The sequence below is a fragment of the Elgaria multicarinata genome, chromosome 3, assembly GCF_023053635.1.
Source record: "Elgaria multicarinata webbii isolate HBS135686 ecotype San Diego chromosome 3, rElgMul1.1.pri, whole genome shotgun sequence".
NCBI classification, from domain to species: Eukaryota; Metazoa; Chordata; class Lepidosauria; order Squamata; family Anguidae; genus Elgaria; species Elgaria multicarinata.
In genome coordinates this window covers 110,209,751-110,224,582 of record NC_086173.1, presented here as the reverse complement: position 1 = coordinate 110,224,582, position 14,832 = coordinate 110,209,751, and positions in this window count along the sequence as shown.

Sequence of the window (14,832 nt, the reverse complement as noted above, 5' to 3'; positions counted from 1 at the left end):
GAAGCACTCACGGTCTTTGGTCAGTAAGAAGCTTTACTGACACTAAATAAATTACTTACAGAATAAATGGTCATATATACAGTCCTTTCACCAACAGTACAGCAATACAACGTAGCAGTATAACATCAGCAGTCTGATAATGTCAGCAGTAAGTTCCAGCAGTAAGTTCCAGCAGTAAGTTCCAGCAGTAAGTTGCCATACAACATGGACTTCTTAAATACACTTTTCTCCTTGGCCCAATTAACCAATAGTCTCTTCATCTTGTACATCTCGTACCGCACGTAGGCCAGGGAAGAATCTGCTTCATACTGGACTTCTCCTGGCAGAGACAATCTGGCCAAGGACATCTTTTTAACTCTTTAGAGTCCTTTTCCTTCTGTGGGTAAAAACCTAACCACAACACCCTTTCATTTTTAACTACAGAAAAAATACAATTTACATTTCATTACATTTCACCTGTAAGAAATCAACTTTACATGTTTACAACAATCCCAACATTGTGTACATTTCTCTGTGTGTTACATTTCCCAGAGACTTATTTATATGTAAGTTTTTCTTTTCTTCTTCTTCCAAGCACTGTTGAAAAACTTTGTGCTTTGGGGCGTTGAACTACTTTGCAATCTTCCAACTTGCAATTTTAAAACTTTCTGCTTCTGGCTTTTTAGGTAATTTCCTTTGGAAACTTTTCTACCTCTACACCAAGGTAACACCTAACTTTCCCCAGAGACTTCAGTTTCAACCCTTCCTGCAGCTTTGGGCTGAGTTTTCTTGAATGTGGTCTTGGGAACTCCCTGCCACCAGTAGACGAACCACTAGCTCCACAATCATGTACTCTTTTGCTTGCCCCTTTGCATACAGACACGTGTGTTTGAAAACACCCCCTTTCAGTTTTCGCTGCCTGAAAACACTTTTCTTGCTCTTGTTCAGACAATTTCAACACATCACTGTAACTCTCAGGTTCAGACTTCACACAACAAACACTGAATTCATCTGAATACTTTAAAGGTGGAATTCCTTTGTTTTTTCTTTGTGAACGACGAGGTACACTGGAAATTTCTTCCTCCCTTTCATTTCCCTCCTCCCTTCCACTTTTGGGAGTGGAAACACTCTTCTCAGAGATGTGAGGGCTCTGAGAAGTTAACCCCTGAGTTACTGTTTTCTCCTGGTTGTTCACAGTTTCTAACAGAACTTGGGAACCTTGAATCCTGTCCCAACCTGCCTCCTGAAAAGTAGCAGACCTAGAAACAACCACCTTCCCATGACTTAGGGAAAAACGCCAAGATTTGGATTGCATGCCAGAATAACCCACAAAACGTAATTTCACAGACTTGGTTTCACCTTTAGATCTTTTGGACTTTGGGATATGCACGTATGCCCAAGACCCCCATGTTCTTAAGTGAGACAAATCTGGCTTTGAACCAAAAAGTAAACAGTAAGGCGAACTGCCTGTAACCCTGCTCCAGGTTCTATTACACAGATAGTTTGCGGTTAAAAATGCTTCTCCCCACAAATCTTGCTCAGCGTTTGCATCAGCCATGAGAGAATCTTTCTTCATTTGAAGTACTCCAATTCTTCTCTCAATTGACCCATTTTGAAAAGGAGTTTGGGGATCTATTAACCTGTGTGTGATTCCTGTTTTCCTAAACCACTCACAGAACCTTCCAGAAACAAACTCACCCCCACGGTCCGACTGCACAGAAATAATGGGCTTGTTAAAGAACTTTTCCGCCCAAGTTTTCCAATCCCTAAAAGTTTCAAAAGCTTCTGATTTTCGCTTCAGTAAATAACACCAACTAAAGCGTGTGTAATCATCCAGAATTACAAGCACGTAACTGGATCCCCCTTGTGTAGGCGTGAATGGCCCTACCAAGTCAATAAACACCAGTTCAAAAGGCTTTTGTGACACCCTGTCACTTTTCCTGCAGATGTTCTGCACCCGGGATTTGGTCTGATGACAGATTGAACAATCCAAGAAATTTTTACAGCTTCGCAAGCTTAACCCTGTACACACTTGAGGCATGTGACTTAACACTTTAAAACTTGCATGACCTAAACGCCTGTGCAACTCATGAACACAATTTTTATGGTCTGGCACGTTACCAGTTTGTGCCACCCTTTCTTTACCTGCACCCATGTAGAACAGTCCATTTTTAACATGTCCCAGTGCCACATTTTGTCCATCCTTAATCACTTGGCACTCATCCTTCTGAAACGTAACAACGTATCCTTCAGACGTTAGAGCACTAACAGAAAGGAGACAAAAATCTAAATCTGGAACATACAGAACCTGTTCACACTCCTTTTGCAGACATGGAACGTAGCAACAGCCAATTCCTTCCACCCTCGACGTTCGTCCATCTGCAAGCGTGATTGACTTCACCTTGCTTGGTTCCAACTTCCGAAACGCCTCTGGATTATTAGAAATTGTTCTGGACGACGCAGAATCAATCAGCCAAACCTCTTGGGCCTCGTTACACCTCACTGTGGCTGAAACAAATGCATTCGAGCATTCCTTCTCCTCTCTAGCCTGTGTAACTCCCTTCTTCCTTTTTTTACAGAAGCGTTTGATATGACCCGGCTGTTTGCAAAAATAACACTTTCTTACTGCAACTGCGGCTCTCTCCACACTGTTGTCTTGGAAACACTTATCTTTCTGCATTCTTTCTCCGCTGCCAAGGGCTGACTGCTTAACCCTTTCCTGGCAGTTTTCCTCCTTCCTGGAAAGACGCCGTTTCTCTTCTTGGAGCAAACGACCCGTCAAATAATGAAGAGTGAGTTCATCAGTCTTCATACTTTCCAGACTGGTTGTCAGAATGTCCCAGCTTTGAGGCAACGACCCCAAAATCAGGTAGCACTTATGCTCTTCCGTAAAAACGATTCCGACCTCCTGCAACTGGACAAATAGAGATCTCACCTGTTGGAGATGATTTGCCAAACTTCCAGCCTCCTCCAACTTTAACCGATACAGCTCTCTGGTGAGGCTCAGCCGTGTGCTTGCCGACGCACGCACATAAATCTGTCTCAGCGCATTCCAGCTGTCTCTTGCCGTCTCATCTCTGTTGATATGGACAATTTGCGAGTCCTCCATACTCAAGACAATGTTTGCTTTGGCCCTTTCATTCTGCTCTTCCCACACTTGTGCTTCTTGAGCAGTCTGACCAACCGGCCTCGGGACACTCACGACGTTCCAACATCTGTCCCGCTTCAAAAACATTTCCATCTTGAATGACCACGTTAAGTAATTTCTCTCATTCAGCCGTTCCACCGGAATACTGGATGCCATCTGAACCTGGGCCATCCTCACCGGCTGGGCTGGAGCGCGACTCACACTGGATACAGACCCGTCTGAGCTCGATGAACTGCCTGAGCTCGACTCCGTCTTTCCCTCCAGCGTTCCTTTGCTCTCAAGCTTTCCAGCAACCAAAAATTATGCCTTCCAGACTTTCTCTGGGCGCATAACCTATCGGGGTAATTGCTTACCCAAAATATAGCAGAGTGCGAAATAGCAGCAGCGTAGAGTCTGGAAATGGTTTCAGCTTGAATTTAGGAACAAAAAGAAGCACTCACGGTCTTTGGTCAGTAAGAAGCTTTACTGACACTAAATAAATTACTTACAGAATAAATGGTCATATATACAGTCCTTTCACCAACAGTACAGCAATACAACGTAGCAGTATAACATCAGCAGTCTGATAATGTCAGCAGTAAGTTCCAGCAGTAAGTTCCAGCAGTAAGTTCCAGCAGTAAGTTGCCATACAACATGGACTTCTTAAATACACTTTTCTCCTTGGCCCAATTAACCAATAGTCTCTTCATCTTGTACATCTCGTACCGCACATAGGCCAGGGAAGAATCTGCTTCATACTGGACTTCTCCTGGCAGAGACAATCTGGCCAAGGACATCTTTTTAACTCTTTAGAGTCCTTTTCCTTCTGTGGGTAAAAACCTAACCACAACAGAATCTGGGATGGAGAAAGGACCATTAGAATCAGGAATGAGAAAGAAGCCAATGGAAAAACTATCTACCTCCTACAGCCACCAAAACCCTTCACACATCGAAAGCAACTATCAAAGAGCAGAAGACGCTGAAGGCACAGTCTGATTTTTTGTGTGTGAAGCTCACAGGTAGTCACAATCTCTCCCACAAAGCACAGTGATTGGAGCTTCCCAAGTAAAACATGCCCAATGATTAGATAGTGGACCTGCCAGTCAATCCTCCTCCTCTGCATTTAGAAAAATGTCTGCCTTTGTGCCTGCCTTTCCAAAACCCAAATGAAGCCTTGTTCTGATTCCAGGTTCAGTTCTGGTTGCTTTTGAAGAAATCCTGCTTTGTCCCAGGAAGCACCAAAAACAGTCCAAAGGAGGCTGATTTGGCTCAGGCTTTGTACATATCCAATGCATACCCCTAGTAAAAATTGTTAAAATAGGAGTAGGAGTGGTGGTTCAAGCAAAAAACCTGAACCTATTCTAAAGATAGGATAAAGCACCTTGGATATGTCTATTATTATTATTATTATTATTATTATTATTATTATTATTATTATTATTATTTACAATATTTATATATCGTTCAATTATCTAACACAGATTCCAGAGCGGTGAACATAGGTATAAACAATAAAAGAAAGAAGTTTTTAAAAGCAAATTAAAATTGTTCAATTTAAAAACAAAGCAACCCGAAACAACAGTGGCTAGTCAGTTAAGGAAGGCTTTTCAAAACAGCGTTGTTTTCAGGAGGTGCTGGAAGCAGCCTAGTGTTGGCACCTGCCTGACCTCCACAGAGAAGGGGCCACTACTTCTGGCTGCTTCTGACTAAAACCCAGAATGGATTCACAGCTCCACCAAAGTCGGAGCCACCAGCCTCCACTCCTTGCTTGTATAGCTCAGGCACCCTGCCCATCTCAGAACATAGCATTGCCTTCTCTGAACACTGCCAAGGCTCTGCCAATGTACCCCAGTTTAGCACAAGCTTGTTGTGTCACACTCATCACCTAATCACTGATCATTTAAATTGATTCTGTCCTTTTCATATTCATGCCTTGTCCTCTACTTGAATCATTTATTTCAGAGGCTAAAGAAACAATTTGTTCCATGGTGTGAGCAATGCTTCCTTTCCTCTTCTACCAATTTATTTATATGATAACAAAGATGGGACCACATTTTTCTCTCTCCTATTATGGAGTGTCTGTGGCTACAAGAGCTCATCATCATGATTATTTGTATAATTGTAGATCAACATTCCCCAACCTGATGCCCTCCAGATGTTTTGGAATACAACTACCAGTATTCTCACCATTGGCCATGCTGGTTGATGGGAGTCAATGTACAAAACATATATGTTGCTTTGGTCATATGAAGGTAAAACCATATGCACCAGTAACTTTCATGATAACAGTTGAAATGTTGGGAATAATTAATCCATATTTTCTTCATATTTACATTTTAATAATGGAATGATGATGTTAAAACTAAAGATAGATATGTCTATATAACTAAGGAACATTTAAAGAAAACTGAAGCGTCACTGGAGGACTTATCTGATGATTATGCCAGCTGCGCCCCTTCCTAGAGTTAAAAGACCTAAAGATGGTGGTGCACACGCTGGTAACTTCAAGGCTCGACTTCTGCAATGCGCTCTACATAGGGCTACCTTTGTGCCTAGTCCGGAAACTTCAACTAATTCAAAATAAGGCAGCCAGGCTGGTCACCAGACACCTAGAGATGACCACATTACACCAGTTTTAAAAAATCTTCACTGGCTGCCAATTAGTTTCCGAGCAAAGTATAAAGTGTTGGTTATCACCTTTAAAGCCCTACATGGTTTGGGTCCAGGCTACCTGTGGGATCGCCTTCTCCCGTACAATCCACCCCGCACACTCAGGTCCTCTGGGAAGAATCTACTTCAGCTAGCAAAAAGTAGATTAACTACTGTTACCGAGCGGACCTTCTCTTCTGCTGCTAACAGACTGTGGAATGGCCTGCCGGAGGAGACTGGTCAACTTAACAGTTTAATAGCATTCAAGAAAGCTATAAAGACTGATCTCTTCCAGCAGGCCTATCCAGTGGAATTTTAAGATGTTTTCAAAAAAAATTTAGGATGTTTTTTAGGATGTTTTTAACAATGTATATATTACGTTTTAATTGATTATTATGTATTTTATCGTTTATTGTGGTTCCCCGCCTCGGTCAAAATGGAGAGGCGGGCAAGAAATAAATTTATTATTATTATTATTATTATTATTATTATTATTATTATTATTATTATTTGAATTAGAGTAAACTAGCTCTTGACATAGAATCTTGAGACATGGGGCTTAATCCCAATCCTAAATCTGCATAAAATTGCAGCTTCATCTACTTTCCAGTACAGTGTAGATCAGGGGAGGACAACTTGTGGCCCTACAGATATTTTGACATACAACTCCCATCAGCCCTTGCCAGCATAGGAAATAATGAAGCATGATGAGAGTTGTAGGTCAAAACATCTGGCATTTGCTTCCAGTAGTGATGGCAACCAATTTGGATAGCATTAAAAGGGGGTTAGATAAATTCCTGGGGAGAAGTCTATCAATGGCTACTAGTCCTGATAGCTATGTGTTACCTCCAGTATCAGAAACAGTAAGCCTATGTACACTAGTTGCTGGAAAACATGGGTGGGAGGGTGCTGTTAAACTTGTGTCCTACTTGTGGCTTCCTGGACCCAGTGCCTGTTTACCCTACCCTGTGCCTGTTTGCATTCTCTTCCCTTCCTTATTATTTTATTATGATTTTATTAGAATGTAAGCCTATGCAGCAGGGTCTTGCTATTTACTGTTTTACTCTGTACAGCACCATGTACATTGATGGTGCTATATAAAATAATAATAATAATAATAATAATAATAATAATAATAATAATAATAATAGCTGGTTGAATATGTGTGAACAGAATCCTGGACTAGATGGACCTTGGGTCTGATCTGGCATGGCTCCTCATGTTCTTATGAAGGCTACAAGTTGTTCACTTCTGATGCAGGTAGAGAGAGAAGGAACTGGAAAGAGTAAATGGAGATGACAGAAGAGTTAAAAGATGCTATTACTCTAGTCTGAAAGGGATAATTTTAAGATGGGATTGTTGTTTACTCTTACATCCAAAAAGTCTAAGAAGGACTACTTGACACATAATGGTCATTATTGACACACAATATACACCCTGACATACAAATCAAATTATCTAGATGGAAGTTTACCAGCTTCCTTTAGCCTGAAGATTGATTTCAGCAAATTCTATTCATCTCAGTCCTCTGGTTGCCTCTACAGTGCTTTTATATCTAATAGCATGGTCCAGGGATCCCTGATATGGCACCCACTGGGACCTTCAACAGCACTCATAAACTCTTTGCTCCCTTTAAAAAAATATTTTTAATTTTAAAAAACTTGAAAATGTTAAGGGCTCCAGGTACGCCTTCTTGTTCCTGAACCTGTTGCTGATCATCTATTTGGTGGGCAGGAAAAGGAAAGAGTCGCTTCCTGGCCGCACAAAACCATCTTCCACCCACACAGACCTTTCACCTCTGTTCTTGCTCTCTCTTCCACTCCCAGCCTCTAGTGTCACTATTTGCGAGTTGGGAAGGAAGCAAAGAATAAAGACACAGATACCATAACTTGGGTTAAACTAAGGGCCTCTTTATTTGAATAATATGAGTAGTTCACCCCTCCTTGGATCTGCATGTGAAAGTGCAGGAATCAATGGGTCCTTCCTCAGGCCACTTGCCTGGCTTTATGGGCAAGCATTCTCCAAAGCCAGTCAGGGGAAAACCCAGGCCCTTTATTATATGACACTCTGCAAGTGTGGAGAGGCCAGCCCATATCACCCCAACCCAAAGCCTCATAGCTCAGAGTAGGTGAGGCAGGAGAGTCCCCAAAGGCAAACCATATCCTGACACGTGAGCCTCACAGCTCGCTACAAGCAGATCCTCTGGATATGCCAATCACCGAAAGGTGCCACAGTGCTCACCATCCCTATTCTAATATATTGCCAATTCCTGCACATCTAGCTACCAGAGGGGATCAAGCCTCTGCTTAGGCACCCTACCCCCACCTATCCAGGATAAAATCCCACAAGCTCACATGCATTTCCTGCAGGAAGATATTCCCTGCATCAGAGAGATGAACTCCATCTGCCATGTAAAGGTCTGTTCTGGAATGTGAAATGGCCCAACCCCACTGGCCCTGTATGATCCCCTGGTCATACGAATCTTCCTATTAACTTTCTTTGCGGCCCTATTTAAACTACGGGGAACACTTTTCCTGCTCCATTGGCGCCAGGGTAGCATGTTTGACCATATTATCCAGCTGAGAGCCCCCTCCCTCCTGCTACCAACTGTCACTGCAGAGGCCACCAGTGAGGGAGGAAGCAGCAGCCAGGCACCTCTCCACTGTGCCCGGGTCCAGCTCCAGCTGAGAGCCCCCTCCCTCCAGCTACCAACTGTCTCTGCAGAGGCCACCAGTGAGGAAGGAAGCAGCAGCCAGGCACCTCTCCACCGTGCCTGGGTCCAGCTCCAGCTGAGAGCCCCCTCCCTCCAGCTACCAACTGTCTCTGCAGAGACCACCAGTGAGGGAGGAAGCAGCAGCCAAGCACCTCTCCACCGTGCCTGGGTCCAGCTCCAGCTGAGAGCCCCCTCCCTCCTGCTGTCAACTGTAACTGCTGAACTTTACAACTAAGATTGTAGTGCCTGAATTTGCTTTCCTTTTCCCCCTCCTCCTCCTCCTCCCTCCCAATCCCCTTTCCCTTTGTGTCATGTCTTTTAGATTGTAAGCCTGTGGGCAGGGACTGTCAAGAAATACTTTTGTAAGCCGCCGTGAGAGCCTTTTTTGGCTGAATGGCAGCATAAAAATCCTTAAATAAATAAATAAATAAATATTATCCACGTATCCTGCCAGTGTCTTCATATTGCTCCAAAATCTTCCATAGCCTGAAGAATTAGGGCTTTCCCTTTTAGAAGCCCAAGATCATTTCATTTAGGCCGCCTTGAGGCCCAGTATAGGGCAAAAGGTGGGATACTACTACTACTACTATTACTACTACTAATAATAATAAGCACCAAAATCTTTGGCTGGAATGAAACAACACTGGCATAGAACAATGTATGGAGGAGACCTCTCCAAAGCATGCCTTGCCGCCCAACACTTTGGACGGAGGCAGAGAGACCAAGCCCCAACTGAGTACCAACAGATGCTCTTGTTGCTCTACGGCTGGCCCAGAACACCACGTTGTGGTGTCTCACAGGCCAAGTGTTGGGGCTTGCCTGTATACACTCTGCCCCACCCTTGTCTCCAGAGGCACACATGCCTATGCATGTGAGGTGCCTTAATTCTATTCCCTTTCCCCTTGCAACAGCCATCTCCTGCCCAATCCATTCCAGCTGGGCGGAAATGGATTTCTCTTCCTTCCCTATCACTGTGCTTCTTCTTTTCTCCCTTCCTAGCCATTCCCAGCTTCTAGTCTTGTTACTTCCCCCTCCCCTCCCCTTTACCTTTCTGTTTCTCCCCCTCCCAGTACCTAGTTTTGCACTTTCTCTCTTTCTTGGTCTTCTATCCCACTATTTCTTCTTCCTCTCAGCCCCTAACCTTGCTTCTTTTTTCTTCCTTTCCAGCCCCTTTTCTTATTCTACACACACACACACACACACACACACACACACACACACACCCACCATGCAGGGTCTTCTGATGGCAGAGGAGGTGGTAAGAGTAGGGAAGGAGTGGCTGAGCCTGGGGTTGAGGTAGGGAAAACCTTTTCTTTTCTTTTGGGGATGGAGACATTTTCTTCTCATTTCGGGCTGGGGAAAGGGCCAGATGTGGAAACCCCATGGGCCTGAAATTTCACATTCCTGCCTTACAGCTTATCATTATCATCACCATCATCATCATATTTTTATTTGTTACCCACCTCTCCCTCTGGATCATGGCGGAGTACAACACAAATGCAAAACACCATAAAATACTTATAATTGATTGAAACATATAAAACTAATACATTATTAAAAAGCAGCACATTATTAAAAGGCATCTTAAAATTCAGCTGGGTAGGCCTGCTGGAAGATATCAGTTTTTATGGCTTTCTTAAATTCCGGAAGGCTAAGTTGACAAATCTCTTCCGGCAGGCCATTCCACAATCTGGGAGTGGCAGAAGAAAAGGTCCTCTGGGTAATGGTTGTCAGCCTTGTTTTTGTTGACTGGAGTAAATTCTTCCTGGAGGACCTGAGTGTGCGGGGCGGATTGTACGGAAGACAGCATGAAACTGAGAACCCTGAACAGGTGCATTTCGGTGAGGAACTTAGGATACAGTGCAACATTTGCTGTGGTTCTACTTGCCATTCATATATGGCATGGGAGCAAGGAATATTGGCAAGTGAGAAAATTAAATTAGACCTGAAGCTGTAATTGCATAAAGATAACATAGGCTAATGTTGCCAATTTTTGAACTGGGCACTGTAGCTGCACCTTTAGCCTTTCACTTCACCACCCTCTCAATCTGCCACCTGATTCAAGAGGTTCATTGTACCTCATGGCAGTGCTGGCCCTGAATTCTGCCAATACTTTTTGCTTAATAGGCAAATAATAATAATAATAATAATAATAATAAATAATCAAGGTGCACCTTTCCTGGCATGGAAGAACAGTGCAAAGGAAAGCTGTATCTGTTGAATTTCACATCATAACACGTCCCAAGTACTAGATCCCTGCCAGAAAAAGGTGGCAATACCTATTCCTTTCTTATAACTGAATTCCAACAACCTTTTATTCGCTTCTCCTAGCCCTAATAAATAGTAGAACCTTTCTATCTCTCAAGATCTTTGTTTTGCTTAACAGTGTGCTTCAGTGGTGGGGAAGCAAAGGGGTTATATGATCCAATATCTTAAAAGAAAGACAGAGCACCTGCTATTGCATCTGGTGGAATTAGAGGCACTTATTTATTTTTGAAAGCTAGACCATTAATTTCTCTTCTAAGCATTTTATGGAAAAGAGACTGCTAAAATCATAGCAAGAATAAAATAACACAAAAGCAACATGAGTCAGAATCAACATGTTGTGGGGGATATTGTAATGTTCACGACCAAAACATTCTACAGCCTGGGTAATAACCAGTAGTAAAATGTTCCAGTTCTCAGTTCTGAATAAGCTACAAATGGTTCCTGAACTTCATTTCCCATATATGATTGATTCAACTGCAATAGACAATGGAAATAAAATGGAAACTTTAAAACATGTTTTTCAAGTCCTAGCTAAAAATGGAAACTTTAAAACACATTAGGCTGCAATCCTATAACCATTTACCTGGGAGTAAGTTCTATTGATTTCAGTAGGCCTCACTTCAGAGTTAACATGTATAGGATTGTGCTGTTAATAGTTTGGCATCTAGGACTTGAAAAACAGCTTGCAGTAGGTATCATAACATAAAGTCAGTGTACACCGTCTTTAAGGGCAACCCCTAATGGGGAGATGGGTCTATAAGGCGACAGAGTGGTATGGAAGTAAGAAGGCCTGTAGAGTTTCCAGAAAAGGAGGCCTGATAGAAGAATGAAGAAGGAAGAAGTTAATTTCCATAACTACGAGCATCATCAGATGCCGGGGGGGGGGGTGTCGCATTTCCTTACCATCTCCCCACCCACCCACCCACAGACACACTTCTGTCCCACAATATTTCATCTTTCTTTACATGGGAAAAAAGAGGAAGTAAACAATGACCACGTGGCCCATTCAATGGGTGTTTTTATCCCATTGCTTCTCCTGCACACAGCAGGCAATAGCAGGATGTTTCATTATAGCAGACAAAGTACGATTTTCTGGGGCTTTTTTTTTTTTTTTTTTTTGGTGACGAGAAAACAAGCAGAAGGGGTGGGAGGTGGAAGGCATTGTCAAAAGGACCTGCGAAAAACTGTGAGTGGCCAGTAATGGCCATGTAATAAAACACTCATCTGATGACACGATACGAGTTGACAAATAAAGCGTGTTGTTTTCTTCTCTGAAAAATAATCTCCTGGTTGAGCTGCTGAACTAGGCTACAAAGCTACATAATAATATACTTTTTGTGAAAGCTTGCAAATTTAAAACAAAAAAACCCTCATCTCATTTACAGTCAGGATATAGGCTGTTTGTGTCCTCCAAAAGAGCTTAGAGAGAAGTCAGGGGTTATATTTCCTACTTCCTTTACTTATTTGGCAGAACTCTTCTGCATTAAATATAAAATTCGCATTCAGGTCCAGGGATGACAATACAGCCTCAAACCTATTCATACTTCTTGGGAGTAAGTCTCATTGAACTGTATGAAACTTCTAAATAAACATAGGTTTATTTAGAAGACTAAACTGCATATTTCTCATAATGACGCATGTATAAATGGCAGAAGACCATAATCTTGTGTCAGAGTACTCAGATCTGACTCTGATACAGTGAAGATGAGTCTCTCTCTCTCTCTCTCTCTCTCTCTCTCTCTCTCTCTCTCTCTCTCTCTGTCACTCACACACACACACACACCCCAAGCAAAGATTACAGATATGCTTTGTGAATTCCAAAGTTCTACACATCACCTTTGATCTTCAATGTGACACAAATGGCCTTTACATTTTCTATTCTTCCTTTCCTTTTATAAATATGAAACGTGAGTTACATGCATAGGCAAAAAAATGTAAAAGCTTGCACTTTAAGCTATTTAAACAAAGCATTTGTTAATTTTTATAGTGTGTCGGTGACGGCCAGCAAAAAGGAAAAATTAGTTTGTCAGTTTGACAAAACAAACTTAACAGCCCCAATGTGTGGGAATAGATGTGCATTATCTTTGTTTGTAGACTGACATGAATTTCCAGAATGCTTTTGGTCTGTGATTGCAGAACATTCCTATTTCCACTCCCAATTTCCTCCAATTGTTACCAAGGAAAGGTCATCTAGCTCCTGACTACTAGTAGAAAAAGATCAGATGAAAAGCCTGAGACCAGTTTAGAAATATATGCACAGGTGTTAACAAGCTAATGGGAGCAGATGTTTAGCATTGCTAATTACAATGGGCCAAACAATGATAAGATTAATTTATATCCCAAACTAAGCCCTGTATATTAAATGTTCCTGATTTCCAGCAATGCTTTATTTTATTTGTATTATATACACATACCCAAAGCACTTAGTACACAAATTGTGAATTACTCCCAAAATGTTTAATTCATCTGTTCACTGCACTGTGCAGCAGTCTTATTTCCCCCCACTAATTGAATAACAAACTTTATAAAAAAAAATAGAAACAACAAAGGAGGGATAAATTCTCTCTCTGAGTTGGGGTGTTGTTGTTTTTTTGCATTTTCTGAAAGATAAAACATTATCTTCATCAGTTAGGTTGCCATGGAAATGATTATGCTGACCCAGATGATTGGTGCTTCAGTGAATGAATAAGCTGCGGGGGAGATGTTGTACTCTAAAGTAACAAACATAACATTCTCACTTTTCTCTGTATGGTTAGGTGTATAAGAAATAACAAGATAAACCTGAAATGCCCTGAAGAAGGAAGGAGTTATATGTTAGCTTTACTTTTTAGATAAAATGATTTGTTAGTTTTGGATGGGAAAGAAGGTAGGCAAATGCCATGGACTGAGAACCCTGTCAATGTAGCCAAAAACAATACTATCCATGCACAGGAGGGAAGTAGCAGCAGGTGTAGGGAAACCCAAATACTTTCTTTAAAAGCCCTAAGGTGGGGGAACCTGAAGAACAGCCCAATGGGATCAAGTATGTCCAGTGGCCATGGAAAGGTGACTTGCAGAGAAAAAAATGGAAAAATCAGAGGGAGGAAGGACACCAAACAAGAGAACTCCACCTTGCAACATTTCATTACAGTCTTCGCTTGTTAAAATTAGAGAGGGAATGGTGAATTTGTATGGTCTTTGTCTCTCAATTTTAAAATCTCATTTTTATTTTTAAAACATTATTATAACCAAAAAGTGATCAGTCCCCTAACAATTGATGTCTAAACAGCTGTTATATAAAATTAATTAGTAAAATTTTAGGAGGGAAGAAACAATACAAAGGAGGAAAGAAAAGAGAACCAAAAAAAGGAAGGGGAAAAAACCCTAAATAAACAAATATACTAATTAATAAGTGTGCTGTATGATCTTCATTTGTTGTTATAATGTCCAAATGCTCAAAGCTGAAGCAGGCATATATTGTTGTTAGTCCGTTTGTGACATATGTTGAATAAATCTCCACATATATGATATAAAAAGTTAGTGAGTCTGTTTTTCCTTGGATTAGAAGCAAGTCATGAGTTATTTTTTCTGATATTGACACTGACCATATATTTCGGTACCATGCCAATACGTTCAAATTGTCCAATTTTCCCCGCTGCTGTGTAATTGTCTGGCGAGTTAGTAAGAATAAGAATAAGAATAAATTAGTAAGAATAATAATAAACCTTTACATTTCAAACTTACATTAGATCCTTTGTATATTGATAATAAAAACAATTCTGGATCATATGCAATGTTTTCTCTAGAAATAACCATTAATTCTCTATGTACTAACACCCAGAATCTCCGTATATGTGGACAAGTCCACCATAAATGAAAATGCATGCCTTTTATCCCGCAGCCTCTCCAACAAAGGCGGCTGCATGTTGAAGTAATATGTGCTACCTGTATTGTTGTGCAATACCATCTGTGCAGTATTTAAAATCTTATTAATATTATTTTCTTAGATATGCTGATGGTGTATTTAGTGCAAGGTAGGTAATGATTATACATCAGGACGGGAAGTCTTCATGTCCTGCAGTACAATTCTATGCATATTTACTCAGAAGTAAGTGTA